This window comes from Mustelus asterias, chromosome 25 (genome assembly GCF_964213995.1).
Source record: "Mustelus asterias chromosome 25, sMusAst1.hap1.1, whole genome shotgun sequence".
Taxonomy (NCBI): domain Eukaryota; kingdom Metazoa; phylum Chordata; class Chondrichthyes; order Carcharhiniformes; family Triakidae; genus Mustelus; species Mustelus asterias.
In genome coordinates, this window is record NC_135825.1 from 36581437 (window position 1) to 36600719 (window position 19283).

Here is a 19283-nt window from a genome sequence, read left to right on the forward strand (position 1 = left end):
GCTATGAGGATCAATTGGAGTGCCTTCCTACTGCTGCAGAAATTGGGAGTTCAGACCTCGTGTGGAAGCCTTTTTTGAAGCAAGCTCATTCATGTGAGTGTCAAAATGCCTCTTTTGGGAAACTAGACCCATTCGACCTGAATATGGAGCAGTGGGTGCAATATGTCGACTGCCTATGCTATTTTTTTAATGCCAATTAAATCAGGGGGGAGGGTGCAGAGAAACAGTGGGTAACCCTATCAACTGCCTGCGGGGCTCCAACCTTATCGCCTGATAAAGAGTCTGACTTCTACAGATGCCCCAGACTCTAAAACTTGCGAGGATCTTGTCAAATTAGTCAAGGGACATTACAACATGAAGCTCTCAGAGATAATGCAGTGAAACAAATTCAATTCGATGACAAGAGCCTCATGGGAGTCGATAGCAGCATTCCTGGCATGCCCGGATGAACTGCTGAACAGTGAGATTTCCTGTCTGCACTCAACGACATGTTGAGAGATAGGCTCGTCTGTGGTGTTAACAACATAACTATACAGAAGAAATTATTAGCAGAGGCAGAGATTACTTTAAAGATGACATTAAAGCTCACCCAGGCTATAGAAAGTACCGAAAGTGGGGGACAATGAAGCTCCAGAACGTGCAAGCAGGTGAGGTCCACCAAGTTTGGCAGGAAGCCACTGGTAGTTAAGGTGCCAGGAAGGAGGGTGCAGAAAGTAATGAACAAAGAGGCTTAGAGAAAAAGAGAGTACAAAGGTATCATGAATTTGGTCCACACACCAGTAGCAATGAAGAATGCTTCTGGTTTGGGGGATATCACCCACAGGCGAGATATAAATTCAGGGAAACTACATGCTATACCTGCAATAAGAGCACATTAGGAGCAAATGCAAGACTAAGCAGAGCCTACCAAGAGCCAGCAAAAAAAAATTCCGGTTCCAATGCACAGTGTTGAGAATAACCCCGAAAACAATTCTAAAGCATACAGATTAAATAACATTAAGGTGGACAAGATGGCCCAATTATAATTGTGTTGATGGTAAATGGTCAACCACTCAGAATGCAGGGTGGACATAGGTACCTCCACTATAGTTGTAAGAGAACCAACGTATCATTATTTACAAGGTGGGGTTCAGCCACTAAAGTTAAAAGGCACAACAGCCAGGCTAGCAACATATACTGGAGAAGCTTTAAGGAACCGAGGAACAACAAAATCACCGTAAGATACCATTATCAGTTATATCAACTGCCTTTAATAGTCATGGGGGTCAGGCCATGTTTGATGCGCTGAGATTGGCTTCACCAACCTCAAGCCCCTCAGCCTTTCCTCATACGATTTCCCCCCCATACCAGGCAACATCCTGGGAAATGTCCTCTGCACCCTTTCCAAGACTTCCACATCTTTCCTATAATATGGCAACCGGAACTGTACGCAATACTCCAAATGCAGCCGCACCAGAATTTTGTACAGTTGCAGCATGACCTCCTGGCTCCGAAACTCAATCCCTCTACCAATAAAAGCTAACACACCGTACGCCTTCTTAACAACCCTATCAACCTGGGTGCCAACTTTCAGGGATCTATGCACATGGACACCCAGATCCCTCTGTTCATCCACACTACCAAGTATCTTACCATTAGCCCAGTACTCTGTATTCCATATCTTCAATATTAATGAGGTCTTAAAAAAATACTGGGAGGTTATCCAAGATGCATTAGACAAGATGCAGGGCCTAAAAGTAAACATTTACATGAATCCTGAGGCTATATCAAACTTTTACAGAGCCTGACCAATACCCTATGTCTTACATATAAAGGTTAAGTCTGAATTCAAGCCTGTGGAGTTTTCAGAGTGGGCGGCTCCCATTGTGCCAGTGATGAAGCCAAGTAGAATCATTAGGGTATGTGAGGGCTACAAAATGAACTGTGAATCAAGCAGCAAAATTAAAACGAGACCTAATACCAACAATTGAAGATTCACCAAATTGGCAGGAGGCTTCACTTATACTAAACTTGATATGAGACATGCGTACCAACAATAGAGTTAGATGAGGCATCTAGAGAATATGTTACAATAAATATCCAAAAAGGCTTCTACCAGCATACTCAGCTACCCTTCAGAGTCTCATCAATGTGTGCAATTTTCCAGTGCAGAATAGAATGTTTACTACAAGACCTACTGAACGTGATTGTCTATCGAGATGATGTATTGATTACAGGAACATCCAAAGAGGTGCATCTGGTAAATCTTGAAGAACGTTGAAACTGATTTAAGAAGGCTGGAGTGAGGCTAAAAAGGGAGAAATGTACATTCCAGGCTCCTGCAGTAACATACTTAGTGTTCCAAGTTGACACAAAAGGGCTGCACTCTATGGAGGAGAAGACAAAAACAATTAAGGAAGTTCTGGCCCCCAGAAATGTATCGGAATTGAAATCTTTTAGGAATGATGAACTATGTAGAAAAATTGCTCACAAAGGAACACAGGCTGTTAATCAATTGCTTCTGTGTTTATTGTAGTTCTATCACTTTTTAAAGTCCCCTTTGCATTTTCTGCACAAGCAGCTTATTGAACTATCTTTTCTAAAGTTATGTTAAGCGCATTCATTTGGCTGGAGAATTTTATACAAGATTTGCAAAGAGATGGACGACTCCTGCCAAGCCACTGTCTTCAAAGTACATCTCAGTGAGCTGTAGCTGCATGTTTATCCCATGTCTCTGAAAGTAGTTCTGAAAAGGATAACTTCATTAGGCTGTCAACCGTGCCAACTGACCCGACCCCGTAGATACTGCCGGAGGCTGAAAGGAACGGTCAGTTGTGAGAATGCAGCAGTAAAAAGAAAATCATCATCTTCTTCTTCTCACAGAAGGCAAGTGACAAGCTTTGCAGATGAAAAAGCCCCCGGGTAAGAATTTTACAAAAAAGAAAACCCTCCCTAATTAAAGGAGACGACTTTTATTGCATTCCGAAACACAAGCCGCTAAATTCACTGATGGGAGAAGCTATTACCTTACAGATGTTTTGTATAAAAGATAAGAAGACAAGCCAGGGTGATAAATTACCAGATCTGAGAAGCAAGTTATTTTTTGACTTGTGTAAATAAGCTGAAAGTGATGATGCTTCCCAGGCTTCCTGGTTTCAGATTACTGCACTAATATGAACTTTTCAGCACAGAATACCAATTGTATTTGGAACGGAACATTCGCTCACCAGAGAAACAATTTATTTTTCCCCATGAATAAACAAGGTTGTTCAACGTATACACAAGGCTAAACTTCAGCTCACTGTTGCTGTAGCACTTTTAGATATTTCACTAAAGCTATTTTTTTATTGTCTCTCTTGAATTTAATTTGTTAAATTCAAATTTAAGTTTGTGGAAATTTGTTGTATTCTTTGTTTCCATGGTATTTTCAGAAACACGTTTTCATACCGTATTTATTTTTCAGGATTGTACTGCATCGATGTATTGCTGAGGCTTTATAAGGCTCTGGTTAGATGTGAGAAAGATGTTTCCATTAATAGAAGAAACTGGGATCCGAGGGCACAGCTTCAGAATTAAGGGACAACACTTTAGAACTGAGATGAGGAAGAATTTCTTCAGCCAGAGCTGGTGAATTGCAAATGCAACTTTGCATTAACTGCATGTGCAGTATTTGCATTTGAAACTGTGAAATTGTTATGTGTGGATAGACCTTATTTATGCATGAACTTTGTTCTCTGAACCAGAGATTCAACCTCTGGGGACTTGGATTCGAATCTCCCCATGGCAGATGATAGAATTTGAACTTAATCAATAAAAATTTGGAAATAGAAGTCTAACGATGTTCATGAAAGTATTGTCAATTGTCAATTTGGTTCGCTAATGCCCTTTGAAGAAAGAAATGTCATCGTTACTTGGTCTAGCCTACATGTGACTCCAGATCCACAGCAATATGGTTGACTCTTAATTGCCCTCTGAAATGGTCCAGCAAACCAATCAGTTACATCAAACCACTAGAAAGTCACTCTGGCAATGAACTAGGCACCTCGACAAAGATAAATCCAGTCCTGTCGACTCCACAAAGTAATCCTTACTAACAACTGTCACATAGACAGTGTTGCTCCCAATTGTAAAATTGTTAGCGCCGCATAGCACTGTCATTGCTTTATATGCTTTTGCAGGCTTGCAAACACTTTTACAAATGGCGGTATTATAAACCTTTAATTTAAACACCTTCCAAGGATTCCAGTTTAATGAGACAAACAAGGAGAGTAATTCAACAATTCCTTTATTTAACACTTCTAGTACCAAGTCAAACATAAAGAGTTGCAACTCATTAACCCTTCACTGAACTTTAACTCTAACTGAACATCAACTTTCAATTGAACATTAACTTTAGCTGAACATCAACTTTAACTATTTAACTGAAAATAGATACGACTGAATTTAGGAAAACCTTGGTCAAGAAATACCCTCAATGAAGAATCGATCGATGTTCTCTGAAGCATCCTTCAGATGGTTGGTCTCTTTGAGTGTCACTGGCAAACAAAGGCTCACATGCCTTTTTATCTACAACTCTCCACTCGCTTCCAAAAGATTTTCTGTCATCCAGCCAACTATGTAAACAGAAACTGGTCACATGGCTTGAACATCCAATGAAATTACTTTTGAACGACACCACTACGACACATTCAAACTGCATACTCCATACATATGACAACCATATAAATCAGAGACACAGACAGTGATTCCCCCAAAAGTGCTGAATTGGCGGCAAAACTGGTCCAGATCTCGCCAGTTCTGACTGGTCAGCTTCTCACCTGAATCTCCACACTCTGTGCAATGCAGAGGGCCCAGTCGTGAATCTCATTAAAAACCCAGGGGGCGGGGCCTATTCGCGCCGGAGTTTGACAGTTCTGGAGCTCTGCGCATGCGCAGTGGCCCAAACTGTCAAACTCCCGTTTGCTGGCCAGCCCGATCACTGGCTAGCTTGGGACCCCCGCAGTGCTGCCCCTCCAGCCCCCCCAAGGCCCAATTGCCACCACCCAGATGCGATCCCCCCACCCCCTCACCTTAGCAAACCCCCACCGCGCTGACCCCCCTCCCCGGGGTCAGAAACCCCCGAAGGCAGCCCCCCACCGGAGGCAGCCCCCACCCCCAGCAGACCAACCCCACCCCAGCCCACCCCAATCGCTGCTCTCCCTCCATCCCAGACCGATCTCAATGCAGAGTGGCAGCGGGATCCCACCCCCACTGATAGCTCCCAAGCCCCGCACACAATAGGCCCTGCCCCCTTCGCACTGCCCGATGCCTGATGGGCAGTGCCAAGGTGCTCCCTTGGACATGGGCACTTTGCCCCTTGGGCAGTGCCAAGGGGCACAGGCTGGCACTGCCAGGGTGCCCATGCCCAAGGGACACCACCCCCCGCCACCAAACCCCATGGGGGGTCCTGATTGCCCCCCCTTCATTCCGGCGGGGTCTCACACTAGCAACCCGAACGTGGGGAGCTAGTCTGAACCCTGCCGGAATAAAGTGCTCCCCGCGCATGTGCAAATCCCCGTTCAGGGCCACCAATGCACGTCTCCCGGCCAGACCCGCCAGAAAAATGGCGGGCGCAGATGGGAGAATCACGGCCACAATGTCTGGATCAATGTAAACAACTTCCTTTATCTGGCCAACACAGGAAGCTTGAGATCACAGCTCTCAGACCAGAGCCTCTTTACGGCCTGCATCTGGTTTTAGTCTGTAAATTGACCAAAAGTCCCAGCATGCTTAGCTCTCAGCCAGAATAGCCATTTTAAAGCCACTATTGCCAGTACTGTTGTTAAATCATTGTTGAAGCCGTTCTTTCTCCATCCACAGCGGCAACCTCGAAAAATAAATATATTAAAACATGTTTCTGAAAATACCACGGATACAAAGAACACAACAAATTTTCAAGCAACAGCCTTTCATAGCCATACTCAGGAATTCATACCTTACAGATAATCTCTGAGATAACGTTACCATCACCATTCATGGGTATGTCCTCTCCCACTGGCAGGACAGACCAAGTGGAAGTGGCGGCACAGTAGTAACAGTTGGGGTGGGAGCTCTCATCATCAATTCTAACCTCATAAATTCTCATGGCGTCAGGTCAAAAATGGGCAAGGAAACCTCCTGGTGGTTATTACATGTAACTCCGCCCAACTCGACCTACCCCCCCCCCACCCCCGCCACCACCTTGTCTTCAAATTGTGGATAACCACCGCCCTCAGAAAAGCAGTCAGCATAATCAAGGATCCCACGCACCCCGGACATTCTCTCTTCCACCTTCTTCCATTGGGAAAAAGATTCAAAAGTCTGAAATCACATTCAACCAATTCAAGAACAGCTTCTCCCCTGCTGCCATCGGACTTTTGAATAGACCTACCTTATATTAAGTTGATCTTTCTCTGCACCCAAACTATGACTGCAACACTACATTCTGCACCCTTTCTTTTCCTTTTCCGCTATGTACTCTATGAATGGTATGCTTTGGCTGTATAATGCACAAGAAACAGTACTTTTCACTGTATGCCAATACATGTGACAATAATAAATCAAATCAAATCCTCTATGTTGAACATCACTTGGAGGAAGCACTGAGGGCAGTGAGAGAATGTACTCTGGATGGAGGACTTCCATGTCCATCACCAAGAGTGGCTCAGTAGTACCACCACAAACTGAGTTGACCGAGTCTTAAAGGACATAGCTGCTCGACTGTGCCTGCGGCAGATAATGCAGGAGCCAACAAGAGGGAAAAACATACTTGACCCCATAATAACCAAAATGCCTACCACAGATGCATCTGTCCATGATAGTATCGGCAGAAATGACCATGGCACAGTCCTTGTCTTCATATTGTGGATAACCTTCATCATATTATGTGGCACTACCACTGTGCTAAACAGGATAGTCTTTGAATGGAAGATTGGGCAGTCATGAGGCACTGTGGGCCATCAGCAGCAGCAGCAGAATTGTACTTAACCACAATCTGTAACCTTATGGCCCGGCAAATTCCCCCATTCTACCATTACCACCAAGCCAGGGAATCAAGATTAAAGCAAAATACTGCGGAGGCTGGCATCTGAAACAAAAACAGAAGATGCTGGAAAATCTCAGCTGGTCTGACAGCATATGTGGAGATAAAATAGAGCCAACATTTCGAATCTGGATGAAGGGCTAGGGAATCAACCCTGGTTCAATGAGGAGTTCAGAAGGGATTTTAATTTAGAGTGAAGCAATTGAAGATGATGTTTTGTCACATTACAGCACAGCACCTAAAAATTTCAGCTCAAAGCTCAGTTTCTCATTTACTGTGTCGTCAATCTCCTGTCGCATTGTGTAACACTTGGAAAACAATCAAATAAAAAAGTTTACACCTAAGGTCATTTGGTTCGGAGTTTACTATTACATGATGGATTATAAATGAAAACACTAGGATTCTTTATCTGGTTGTTAAAATAGAACCATAGTGCAGAAATTTCTCGAAACATCACTGTTACCCAGAAAATAACAGATGTCTGAGAATATGTTACAACGATGTAACATATACCGGAAGGGTTCAGATTACTGCTTAAACAGTATGGCTGAAGTTTGAACAGATCATGATTGTTATCAAATCCCAAGAGTGATATATATACCTTTAGCACATTTGCAAGCACCTTTTATAATAACCCTTAAAACATATCCAAGATTCTGTTCAAGCAGTGGGCTTTTATATTTTCATTTTTCTATTGCAGCTTGCATTATCTGGTGCCGCAGCCAGCTAGTTTGAGTTTATAAACATTCACTTTTGTTGTGTATCCAAGGGGACTGAGTTTTTACCTGACTATAAAACTTGAATATGGTTGTAATAGTGTCAGGTCCCTAGTTTATTGAAAAATAGAACTTTTATATTGCCAGATTTTACTTTTTTAAATATATTTTACTCTTGTATATTTTACAATAAAACTTCTATGAAGTAACATTAGCCCGAGAGGTATTCTGAACCTTCGACATGAACATTATCAGATCAGGGAATATTCTGCTTCTTTTTACTTTTTAATACATCAGCAAACATTTCTCTTTTCTTAATTTTTGGCTAGCATTCTATCCAAGTAAACTGCTCCCTGTATGGTCTTCAGCGTAAGCTGTCTTCGATAGCTGGTACAGTGCAAGATTACAAAGACTTGCAAACCTTTCTAAAAGAGTACACACAATAATTTGACTGACTATTGCTGCTGGTTGAACACTTCAGCCAGAGTAATCTAGATCATTTGAAGATCAGTGGTAGAATTCTCACGTGCCACACGGTAGGCCCGGGTTGGACAACACAGTGGCACAGTGGTTAGCACTGCTGCCTCACAGTGCCAGGGATCCAGGTTCAATTCTGGCCTCTTGTTGTGAATGTCTGAGTGGAGTTTGCATTTTCTCCTCGTGTCTGCGTGAGTTTCCTCCAGGTGCTCCGGTTTCCTCCCACAGTCCAAAGATGTGCGGATTAGGTTGATTGGCCATGCTAAATTGGCCATAGTGTCAGGGGGATTAGAAGGGTAAATGAGGGTTACGGGAACAGGGTCTGGATGGGATTGTGGTCGGTACAGACTCGATGGGCCAAATGGTCTCCTTCTGTACTGTAGGGATTCTATGATTCTATGATTCCTGTTATCCATTGAGGACGTTCACTGCCATCTACATATGAACTATACAAAATGATGAAAGAGTTAAATCAACACATTTATTCATGATTCTGGAACTCACCGATGCTTGCAGTGATGCAACAAGCATACAGACTAAACTGAATGTTGAATCCCTTGGTAAACTCTCAGGGAAAGAAATTGGTCTTTGAGTCATATTCCAATGTAAAGCAGGGACAAAAATGACCAAATTAATAGAGCTGTATCCAAGCCTCACTGAAATGTGTCCAACATCATATTGGCCTTAAATAATATTCAGGCCTCTTGAGTGGTTTTAAAAGTTCAATTATTAATGTAACAAGTAGGCTTACATTTACACTGCAATGAAGTTACTGTGAAAAATTCCCTAGTTGCTACACTCTGGCGCCTGTTTGGGTACACTGAGGGAGAATTTAGCATGGCCAATGCACCTTACCAGCACGACTTTCAGACTGTGAGAGGAAACTGGAGCACCCGAAGGAAACCCACACAGACACAGGGAGAATGTGCAGACTCCATACAGACAGTGACCCAAGCTGGGAATCAAACCCGGTCTCTGGCGCTGTTGGGCAGCAGTGCTAACCACTGTGCCACAATTCCGTCCTAGGTTACCTTAAACAAGTACTTTGGCCACTTGCATATATCGTTGAGGGATTTAATGCCTGTCTAATGAACCATTCAATGAACTATTGCCAAAGGCATACTCCAATTCGATAGGCATCCTTCGACCGTTGGGTCCGAGCCTTAAAGATCGCACCCACAAAGGTTTAAAAGAACTGGTGTTCCAAGGGAATGTTAATAATGGTTTCCCCAACAGCCTCAAAACTCACGCAGAAGAGTTTCCACAGCCAGAGCTGCAGCAATCAAAGCTGATGACTATTTTGGCCTGCAAACATCTAAACAAAAGCAAATTTGAATTTGGTAGAGATTTTCAGCAAGGGAGAGATAAAACTGATATAGAGGGAACAGAAATAGAATCTAAGGGAGAGGGAACAACACACAATCGCCAACTTTTAAAAGAAAGAATCTGGATTGCAAAGTAACAGGACCACATTGTGCTTATTTTCACTGTAGCAAACCAGGCAATATCAAAGCTGCTACATGCAAAAAGCCTCACAAGAGATGCAGCTCAGCAAGTGGCTGTGGCCATAAAAGTCATGAGTCACTGTTCAAATGTAAATGAAAGCCCAGACACCTACCAGGATTTTGTATTTAAGGGGAAAGTGGCCCCTCGATTTTCGAAGGAACCAGAGGAGATTAACATTCTCTGGCTGTTTGCAGGGATTAGTGATTTCCTGCCCTTGAGCAGAAGGAATAGCAGTGTGCTGGCCAAAGAACTTATTAGAAAGTGTGTAGAATTGCTACTAGTGAAAAGTTACAAGCTCATTACAGGGGCAGATAATGGTGGGTGCAACCCATGCAAGGGGCAGACATTTTGTCAGGAAACTACTTGGTTAGACCATAGTCCAGGGCAGTCCAGGCAGACTGGAGGGCACGGTTGCAGAAGGCTAATGAAAAGAAAGTTTCCACAGGAAGCAATAGATCTTATAAGGAATGATGAGGCTAAAGAAAAGCCAACAGAATTAAAAGGAGCTGGGTTAGAGCTCACAGTGCTAAAATGAGTCAGGGTAGAGTCTGATGAACTTAAGGTCGTCAAGACAGGGCCGAAGAAAAGAAAAATATGCTAAAAAAGGAAAAGTGGAAGTTGAAGATGATGAGCTTGAAGTATGACTGACAGAAATCTTCTTTCTGGATTTAAATAGGGACCAGCGGTGTTCCGAAGCAGACAAACAGTCAGTGGGGGAGATGTCTCATTTAATTGAAGAGAAACAGTGTAGTGCAGCAGAAGCTGGCCAGTCACCTACGGATGTTTCAAAGGACCTGGTACTGTACACTGGGGACCAACCCATACACAAAGTAACAGAAATGGGGAATTCATTATCTCTGAAGCTGAACAGCACTTGCGACAGGCACAGGGGATCATAGAATCCCTGGAATGCAGAGAGAGACCATTCAGCTCATTGAGTCTGCACCAACCCCACCCAATCCCTAAATCCCCACATATTTACACTGATCATCCTCCTGACACAAAGGGCAATTTATCATGGCCAATCAACCTAACCCACACATTTTTGGTGTATGGGAGGAAACCGGAGCACTTGGAGGAAACCCAAGTTTGGGGAAAATGTGCAAACTCCACACAGTCACCCAAGGCTGGAATTGAACCCAGGTCCCTGGCACTATGAGGCAGCAGTGCTAACCACTGTGCCACCATGCCACCCAAGCTTGAGTACAGCTGCCACAGACCTAAACACATAACCTGAATCCACCCACAGTTCTTCAAATTCCAAGACTATTGAAGATAAAATGCAAGAGGAGAATCCAGACACCTCACAGAGGTCTAAACACGATATACACCACCCAATTACCCTAGAAATACAAATCCCAAGTGGACCAGAACCTAACTTAACCAACGCCTGGATTTTAGATATGGCCATGAAAGGGTTCAGGGCTTTGCAAAACTCCCAACCAAGCAGTCAGATCAACCTGCATATCAAACACTGCACACTGGCACCTTGACCCACGTCTGTGTAGTAGGTAAAGAACCTGAAACCCCCATACAGGGGGTGGGGTGGGGGATGGGAGGGAATCACTCGTGGGTTCTGGGGAACCAATGGATTCCTTTTCTGAGTGACAGAGCATTGAGGGGCTTCCGCAATTGACATCAACTTGAGGCAGCCGTTGGGTGATTATCAATGGAAGAGGATTCCTATTCGAGACAAATTAGTCACAGGTGGGTGGTGAAAAAACAGTTGATAATTCCAATAAAGGTGTTTAAATAATACATTCTAACATAAAAACTTGTGAACAGAAAACATTAAGGTGCTTAAATATTTATCTAACGAGTGCAGACCTTCACTCGTGCCATCTTAGTGCAACTACAACTTCCTAACCTTACATGGCCTACCACTATGTCTCAATGACTCCCCAGAATGTACATTAGAGATGGAGGGGGCCAACTGTCTACCTCACCCCGTTGCCTATGAGGCACGGTGGCGGTTACCATTGACCAGAAACTCAACTGGACTAGCCATATAAATTCAATGCCTTCAAGGTCAGGTCAGAGGCTCGGAATCCTATGGCAAGTAACTCACATTCTGATTCCCCAAAACCTGTCCATCATCTCCAAGGCACAAGTCAGGAGTGTGATAAAATATTCCCCACTTGCCTTGATGAGTGTAGCTCCACATCACGAAAGAAGCTCCACACTATCTTGGACAAAGCAACTCACTTGATTGACAACCCCTCCCACAAACATTCAACCCCTCCACCACCTATGCACAGTGGCAACTGTGTGTACCACCTACAAGATGCAACGCAGGAACTCACCAAGGCTCCTGAGGCAGCACCTTCCAAACCCATAGTTACCACCATCTAGAAGGACAAAGTCAGCAGATACCTGAGAATTCCACCACCTGGAAGTTCCCCTCCTAGTCAATCACCATTCTAACTTGAAAATATATCGCCGCTCCTTCTCTCTTCACTGGATCAAAATCCAGGAATTCCCTTCCTAACAGCACTTTAGCTGTACCTATACCACAGGGTCTGACCACCAACTTCTCAAGTGCAATTAAAGATATTCAATTAAAGATATTGGCCTAGCCCTTCTCCCATAAATGAATTGTGAGAGTAGGAGAAAGGGACATGCAAGTTCAAAATTTAAAAATGGGGATTTAGTATGGACAGTCAGAAAGTTAATCTTCAGAGTGATCAACACAAGGGCTTGAATTTTCAGGATGCAGGGGGCTACTATCGAAGAGACGGTAGGGAACACATCACTGCTGACTCCAGCAGTCCCGATTCTTTATTATGTTCTAATGAGCATTGATTGGCATAAGGCGGGACTTCAGCACTTCACTCAAGAGAAAATCGTGCCTTGGAGATCTGCCAGCCAATCAGATCGGCTGGCAGCTCTCCAGTCCCTCCAAGCACAGCATTGCAATGGCCGGAAAAGGTACTGCAGGGAGTTGTCTGGCATGAAGTTCCAGTAAGAAGTCTCACAACACCAGGTTAAAGTCCAACAGGTTTATTTGGTAGCACAAGCCACTAGCTTTTGGAGCGCTGCCCCTTCATCAGGTGAGTGGGAGTTCTGTTCACAAACAGGGCATATAAAGACACAAACTCAATTTACAAAATAATGGTTGGAATGCGAGTCTTTACAGGTAAGCAAGTCTTAAAGGTACAGACAATGTGAATGGAGAGAGGGTTAAGCACAGGTTAAAGAGATATGTATTGTCTCCAACCAAGGCAGTTAGTGAGATTTTGTGGGGGTTACAGATAGTGTGACATGAACCCAAGATCCCGGTTGAGGCCGATCTCATGTGTGTGGAACTTGGCTATCAGTTTATGCTCAGCAATTCTGCGTTGTCGCGTGTTGTGAAGGCTGCCTAGGAGAACTCTTACCCGAAGATCAGAAGCTGGATGCTGGTGACTGCTGAAGTGCTCCCCAACAGGAAGAGAACACACTTGCCTGGTGATTGTCGAGCGGTGTTTATTCATCCATTGTCGTAGCGTCTGCATGGTTTCCCCAATGTACCATGCCTCGAGACATCCTTTCCTGCAGCGTATCAGGTAGACAACATTGGCTGAGTTGCAAGAGTATGTACCGTTGAAGAAGGGAAAGGGTTAATGTTTTTTTTGTACTCAATGTATTTTGTGCCTAAAAGGTTGAACTTTGTATCTGGAATGTATCATAAACATATCGTTTACTTGTGGCTAGTCACCCCTTTGTTTATATTGCTCCTGGTAGTAGCATAAGCCATTTGTTCATGTCTTTCATCTTTTATTTTTAGTATAAGCCATTTGTTCATGGTTCCCTCGCTTGTTTATATCATTCTGATAAAACAGACAGTTAAATATAGATGTTAGGGGGTAAGTCTTTCTTTCCCGGAGGCTTGTCTATGATTTAAACAGAGGAAGCAGCGACCAAATGGTAGAGTGCGAGAATGGCCGTTTGAAGGAGGACTCCCACTGGGACAGATGCACTCAGTCATTCAGTCACTTCAAAGGAAACGCTGCGGGAAGAGCAGGGGACCAGAGGTGACACCTTGACTGCAACGACCAGAAGAATTGTGCTTTATGACCCAAGGATACCAGATGGTCTCTAACCATGATCCAGAGACTATCAGAAGCTGTTAAAGGAACTATAATTTATGATCAAGGACTGTTAACTGGACTTTGCTTTATGGCTTGTATTGGGAACCCTGATGTATAAATATCCACACTTCTTGTGTTCAGAGAGAACTTTGGCTTCCGCTTTCAAGGGGTCAAGTTCTCCCATAAGCTTATGAGAATAAAGCATGACTGTATTTTGACTCATACCAGCCTATAGAGGTATATTTTCCGACTTCACCGTGTACCTGGTGGATGGTGTACTCACATGAGATGATGGCATCCGTGTCGATGATCCGACACGTCTTGCAGAGATTGCTGTGGCAGGGTTGTGTGGTGTCGTGGTCACTGTTCTCCTGAAGGCTGGGTAGTTTGCTGCGGACAATGGTCTGTTTGAGTATGTGCGGTTGTTTGAAGGCAAGAAGGGATGGAATTGGCGAGATGTTCATCTTCATCGATGACATGTTAAAGACTCCAGAGAAGATGACGTAGCTTCTCCGCTCCAGGGAAGTAGTGGACGACGAAGGGTACTCTGTCCGCCGTGTCCCGTGTTTGTCTTCTGAGGAGGTCGGTGTGGTTTTTCATTGTGGCGCGTCGGAACTGTCGATCAATGAGTCGAGCGCCATTTCCTGTTCTTATGAGGGCATCTTTCAGCATTTGGAGGTGTCTGTTGTGATCCTCCTCATCTGAGCAGATCCTGTGTATTCAGAGGGCTTGTCCGTAGGGGATGGCTTCTTTAAAGTGTTTAGGGTGGAAGCTGGAGAAGTGGAGCATCGTGAGGTTATCCGTGGGCTTGCAGTACAGTGAATTGCTAAGGTGGCCATCCTTGATGGAGATGCATGTATCCAAGAATGCAATCGGTTCCGGAGAGTAGTCCATGGTGAGTCTGATGGTGGGATGGAACCTGTTGATGTCATCATATAGTTGTTTCAGTGATTGTTCACCATGAGTCCAAAGAAAGAAAATGTCATCGATGTATCTAGAGTATAGCATCGGTTGAAGGCCCTGTGCGGTGAAGAGGTCTTGTTCGAACCTGTGCATGAAGATGCTGGCATAGTGAGGTGCGAATTTGGTCCCCATGGCTGTTCCGTGTGTCTGGATGAAGAACTGGTTGTTGAAGGTGAAGACATTGTGGTCCAGGATGAAGCAGATGAGTTGAGTACTGAGGCAGTTGCAGCAATGCCATCGTCGTGAGGGATGCTGGTGTAGAGTGCCGAGACATCCATTGTGACGAGGAGTGCTCCTGGCTCAACTGCTCCATGTATGCTGAGTTTCTGTAGGAAGTCCGTAGTGTCACGACAAAAGCTGGGGGTTCTTTATACAATGGGTTTCAGGATGCTCTCGACATAGCCGGAGAGGTTCTCACACAGGATCGCAACAGGGTGGCACGGTAGCACAGTGGTTAGCACTGCTGCTTCACAGCTCCAGGGACCTGGGTTCGATTCCCGGCTTGGGTCACTGTCTGTGTGGAGTTTGCACATTCTCCTCGTGTCTGCGTGGGTTTCCTCCAGGTGCTCCGGTTTCCTCCTACAGTCCAAAGATGTGCGGGTTAGGTTGATTGGCCATGCTAAAATTGCCCCTTAGTGTCCTGAGATGCGTAGGTTAGAGGGATTAGCGGGTAAAATATGTAGGGATATGGGGGTAGGGCCTGGGTGGGATTGTGGTCGGTGCAGACTCCATGGGCCGAATAGCCTCTTTCTGCACTGTAGGGTTCTATGATTCAGACACCTCCAGATGCTGAAAAATACCCTCATAAGAACAGGATTTGGCGCTCGACTCATTGATCGACAGTTCAGACGCGCCACAGCAACAAACCGCATCGACCTCCTCAGAAGACAAACATAGGACACGGCGGACAGAGTACCCTTCGTCGTCCAGTACTTCCCCGGAGCGGAGAAGCTACGACATCTTCTCCGGAGTCTTCAACATGTCATCGATGAAGGCGAACATCTCGCCAAGGCCATCCCCACACCCCCACTTCTTGTCTTCAAACAACCGCACCACCTCAAACAGACCATTGTCTGCAGCAAACTACCCAGCCTTCAGGAGAACAGTGACCACGACACCACACAACCCTGCCACAGCAACCTCTGCAAGACGTGCCGGATCATCGACACAGATGCCATCATCTCACGTGAGAACACCACCCACCAAGTACATGGTACATACTCTTGCAACTCAGCCAACGTTGTCTAACTGATACGCTGCAGGAAAGGATGTCCCGAGGCATGGTACATTGGGGAGACCATGCAGATGCTATGACAATGGATGAATGAACATCACTCGACAATCACCAGGCAAGAGTGTTCTCTTCCTGTTGGGGAACACTTCAGCAGTCACAGGCATTCAGCCTCTGATCTTCGGGTAAATGTTCTCCAAGGCAGCCTTCACGATACACGACAATGCAGAATCGCTGAGCAAAAACTGATAGCCAAGTTCCACACACATGAGGACGGCCCAAACCGGGATCTTGGGTTCATGTCACACTATCTGTAACCCCCACAAAATCTCACTAACTGTCCTGGCTGGAGACAATACACATCTCTTTAACCTATGCTTAACCCTCTCTCCATTCACATTGTCTGTCCCTTTAAGACTTGACTACCTGTAAAGACTCGCATTCCAACCATTATTTTGTAAATTGAGTTTGTGTCTTTATATGCCCTGTTTGTGAACAGAACTCCCATTCACCTGATGAAGGAGCAGCACTCTGAAAGCTTGTGGCTTGTGCTACCAAATAAATATGTTGGAATTTACCCTGGTGTTGTGAGACTTCTTACTGTGCTTACCCCAGTCCAATGCCGGCATCTCCACATCATGAAGTCCCAGAGGACAGGTAAGTGGCAGCGGTCCCAGGGGGGTGAATCACATTTTCGGGGACAGACTGGTGGGATAGATGCAGATCTGGAGGTTACTGGTCCTTAAGAAAAGGACACCCCATCAACAAGTGCTTTTTGATGGAGACAGTTTGCCCTCCCCACTGCCCCCCAACACCACCACCTTAAACACCCCACCCACCCCCTCCCGCCACCCCCCAACCCTCCCCACCAGAAATTCAGCTATGTTCATTTATGCTTTTCAACCCCTGAGCGGCTATCCACTTAAAAATTGGGGCGAGGCAGGAAAAGGCCTGTAACTGGCCATTAATTGGTCACTCAGAGGCCTTAACTGGGACAAGGATGGACTTCCTCACTGAGGCTCTGCCTACCCCGGATAAAATAGCTACCAAGGTGGAGCAGACAGGACCCCAGAGGGAATCTGCTCCCCCACCAGCGACCTACCCCGTCCCTCACAACCGTCCCTCACAACCAGCACCTCAGAACCTGCTGGAAGGGAAGGGGGAGAGCGTAAAATTCTGGCCAAAGAATAGGATCAGGGGAATAGTTTGCCAAGTTGTGTGAAAACACCAGAGTTATTTAAGGAAAATAATTAAATGTCGCAATGGGAGTGGGTCATTCTAGATGTGTAGACTAAGTTGCCCAACTGTCTTTTCTCATCTATGTTTATCCTGTGATATGGCTTTCATGTTAAAAGGCAATGGGAGAGGTTTCTCCTGATGCTGTGCAATGCCCTTGAATTGATTGACTCATTTTTGAAATGTTTTCTGCCTTATAGCTCAATCTCATGACATTAAATAACATTTGTGACAGTGTTTATTATCATTTCTAAATAATTAGGCAAGAATTTGTAAGTGTTATCCTCCCACCAGCTGCTTTCCTGGCCAGTGATACAGTATGAAGCCAGTATTAATGATCTTATGGAAGGTTTCCGACTGAAAGCCTTCATGCAGAAATAATGTTTAACATAAATCCCTGCACTTCCTGCTGTCAGACGTTGAGTAAGAATGATGATTTTGATTAAATTAACTGTCAAAAGAATTTGCAACATTAAATTAAGTCTTTCTTTCAATGTCAGGTTCCTGTATTTCTTCCCCTCCTGTCGGAGCCAGTTCAGGGAATATGTTGTCTTATCCCTCGCTAATATAGATGTGAATTAGCAGAGAAGCATTATCAGTTTTCAATGTGTGCATGTTGAATATGATTATCAGAACATTTTTCTTAATGGTGCATTGGCAGGTAAAAACAAAATCAAACTGACCATATTGTGATAGCATGTATAAAAAAAGGGATTTTGACCTAATTTGCAAAGCCATTTTCTCATTGCATCTTTCCATTTACCACTGTGACTACTTTTGTTCTATTTGGTCAAAGCACTCTTTGATCATTTGTTTAGATCAAATGGGGTTGAAAAGCACTTTTTATAGCATTTCATGATGACTGATCAATAGTACTTTTAAAATAGAAATCTAGCTAATTCTACTGCGTAATTAAATAGATGGGCACCAGTGAGCAAAAGACAGCTGAATAATGCCAACTGTTGACTGATGTGTGTAAACTGTACCAGCTTTCATGATGTCTTCTGCATTCACAAGCGTTGTAATTCTCTCAAACTATTTATTCTAAACATTGGCTACTGCCATGGGCTGGAACATCCTCAGCCAGCTAATTCATTATCTGCTTTGTTTGGCATGATTTTTTTTCACACTCCACATCCTGCACCCAACACAGCTGCAGCAGTGATGTCTTCTTGTGCTGAGTATCAGGTGGGAATGATGCCAAATAGCTTCTTCATAGAGAATGTAGTTGAAAGAGAATGAAATGTGTCCAACAAGAACACAAGACCTGACTGATCTTACTGAAGTGTTTAGGAGCATTCTTATCCAGTAAAACAGTATACAGACTTGATTTGATTGAATTGGAAAAGTATTAAAAAAAAACAGTATACAGACAAATGGGACAATTTAGTTCTATGTTTTGCTGAGAAAGATATTGCAAATTTAAACATTCTTACATGTTGTGGTGCTTTTTGAAATGATACTTGCAGTAACTATATTCTGGTACCTTATTATTTATTCCAGCCTTCAAATGTACTTTTATTTCCCAAGTATGTGTCCCTTGCTCTCACAAATGCCTAGTTGAATCTTTTTAATCAAGTTTCCGTCCCTCACAGAACAACAAATCAATGGGCAGAGTGCATTTCCCCCTGTTTTCTCATTAGTCTCAATGAAGCCTTTGACATCGTTGGCCACAGCACTCAACCTTTACACTTCAGTTCAATGGGACTGCCCTCCTAGAATCATAGAACACCTACAGTGCAGAAAGAGACCATTTAGCCTATAAACTCAGCACCGACTCTCAGTAAGAGCATCCCATTCAGGCCCTCCCCTCCGACCTATACCCATAAGCCCACACATTTACCATAGCTAATTCACCTGACCTACATATCTTCGGACACTAAAGGGCAAGTTAGCATGGCCAATCCATCTAACCTGCACATCTTTGGATTGTGGGAGGAAACTGGAGCACCCGGAGGAAATCCACACAGACACAGGGAGAATATGCAAACTTCACACAGTCACCCAAGGCTGGAAATGAACCAGGGTTCCTGGCACTGTGAGGC

The 19283-nt window shown here is 44.3% G+C and overlaps 1 long non-coding RNA gene across 1 annotated transcript; it reads left to right on the forward strand.

The window, feature by feature from the left end:
* The first annotated feature begins 2623 nt into the window (after nucleotides 1-2623).
* Nucleotides 2624-3829, forward strand: LOC144479280 (uncharacterized). The gene is made up of 2 exons (XR_013495490.1): nucleotides 2624-2901; nucleotides 3443-3829. It is a non-coding gene; the product is annotated as an uncharacterized LOC144479280 (long non-coding RNA).
* The last annotated feature ends 15454 nt before the right edge of the window (nucleotides 3830-19283 follow it).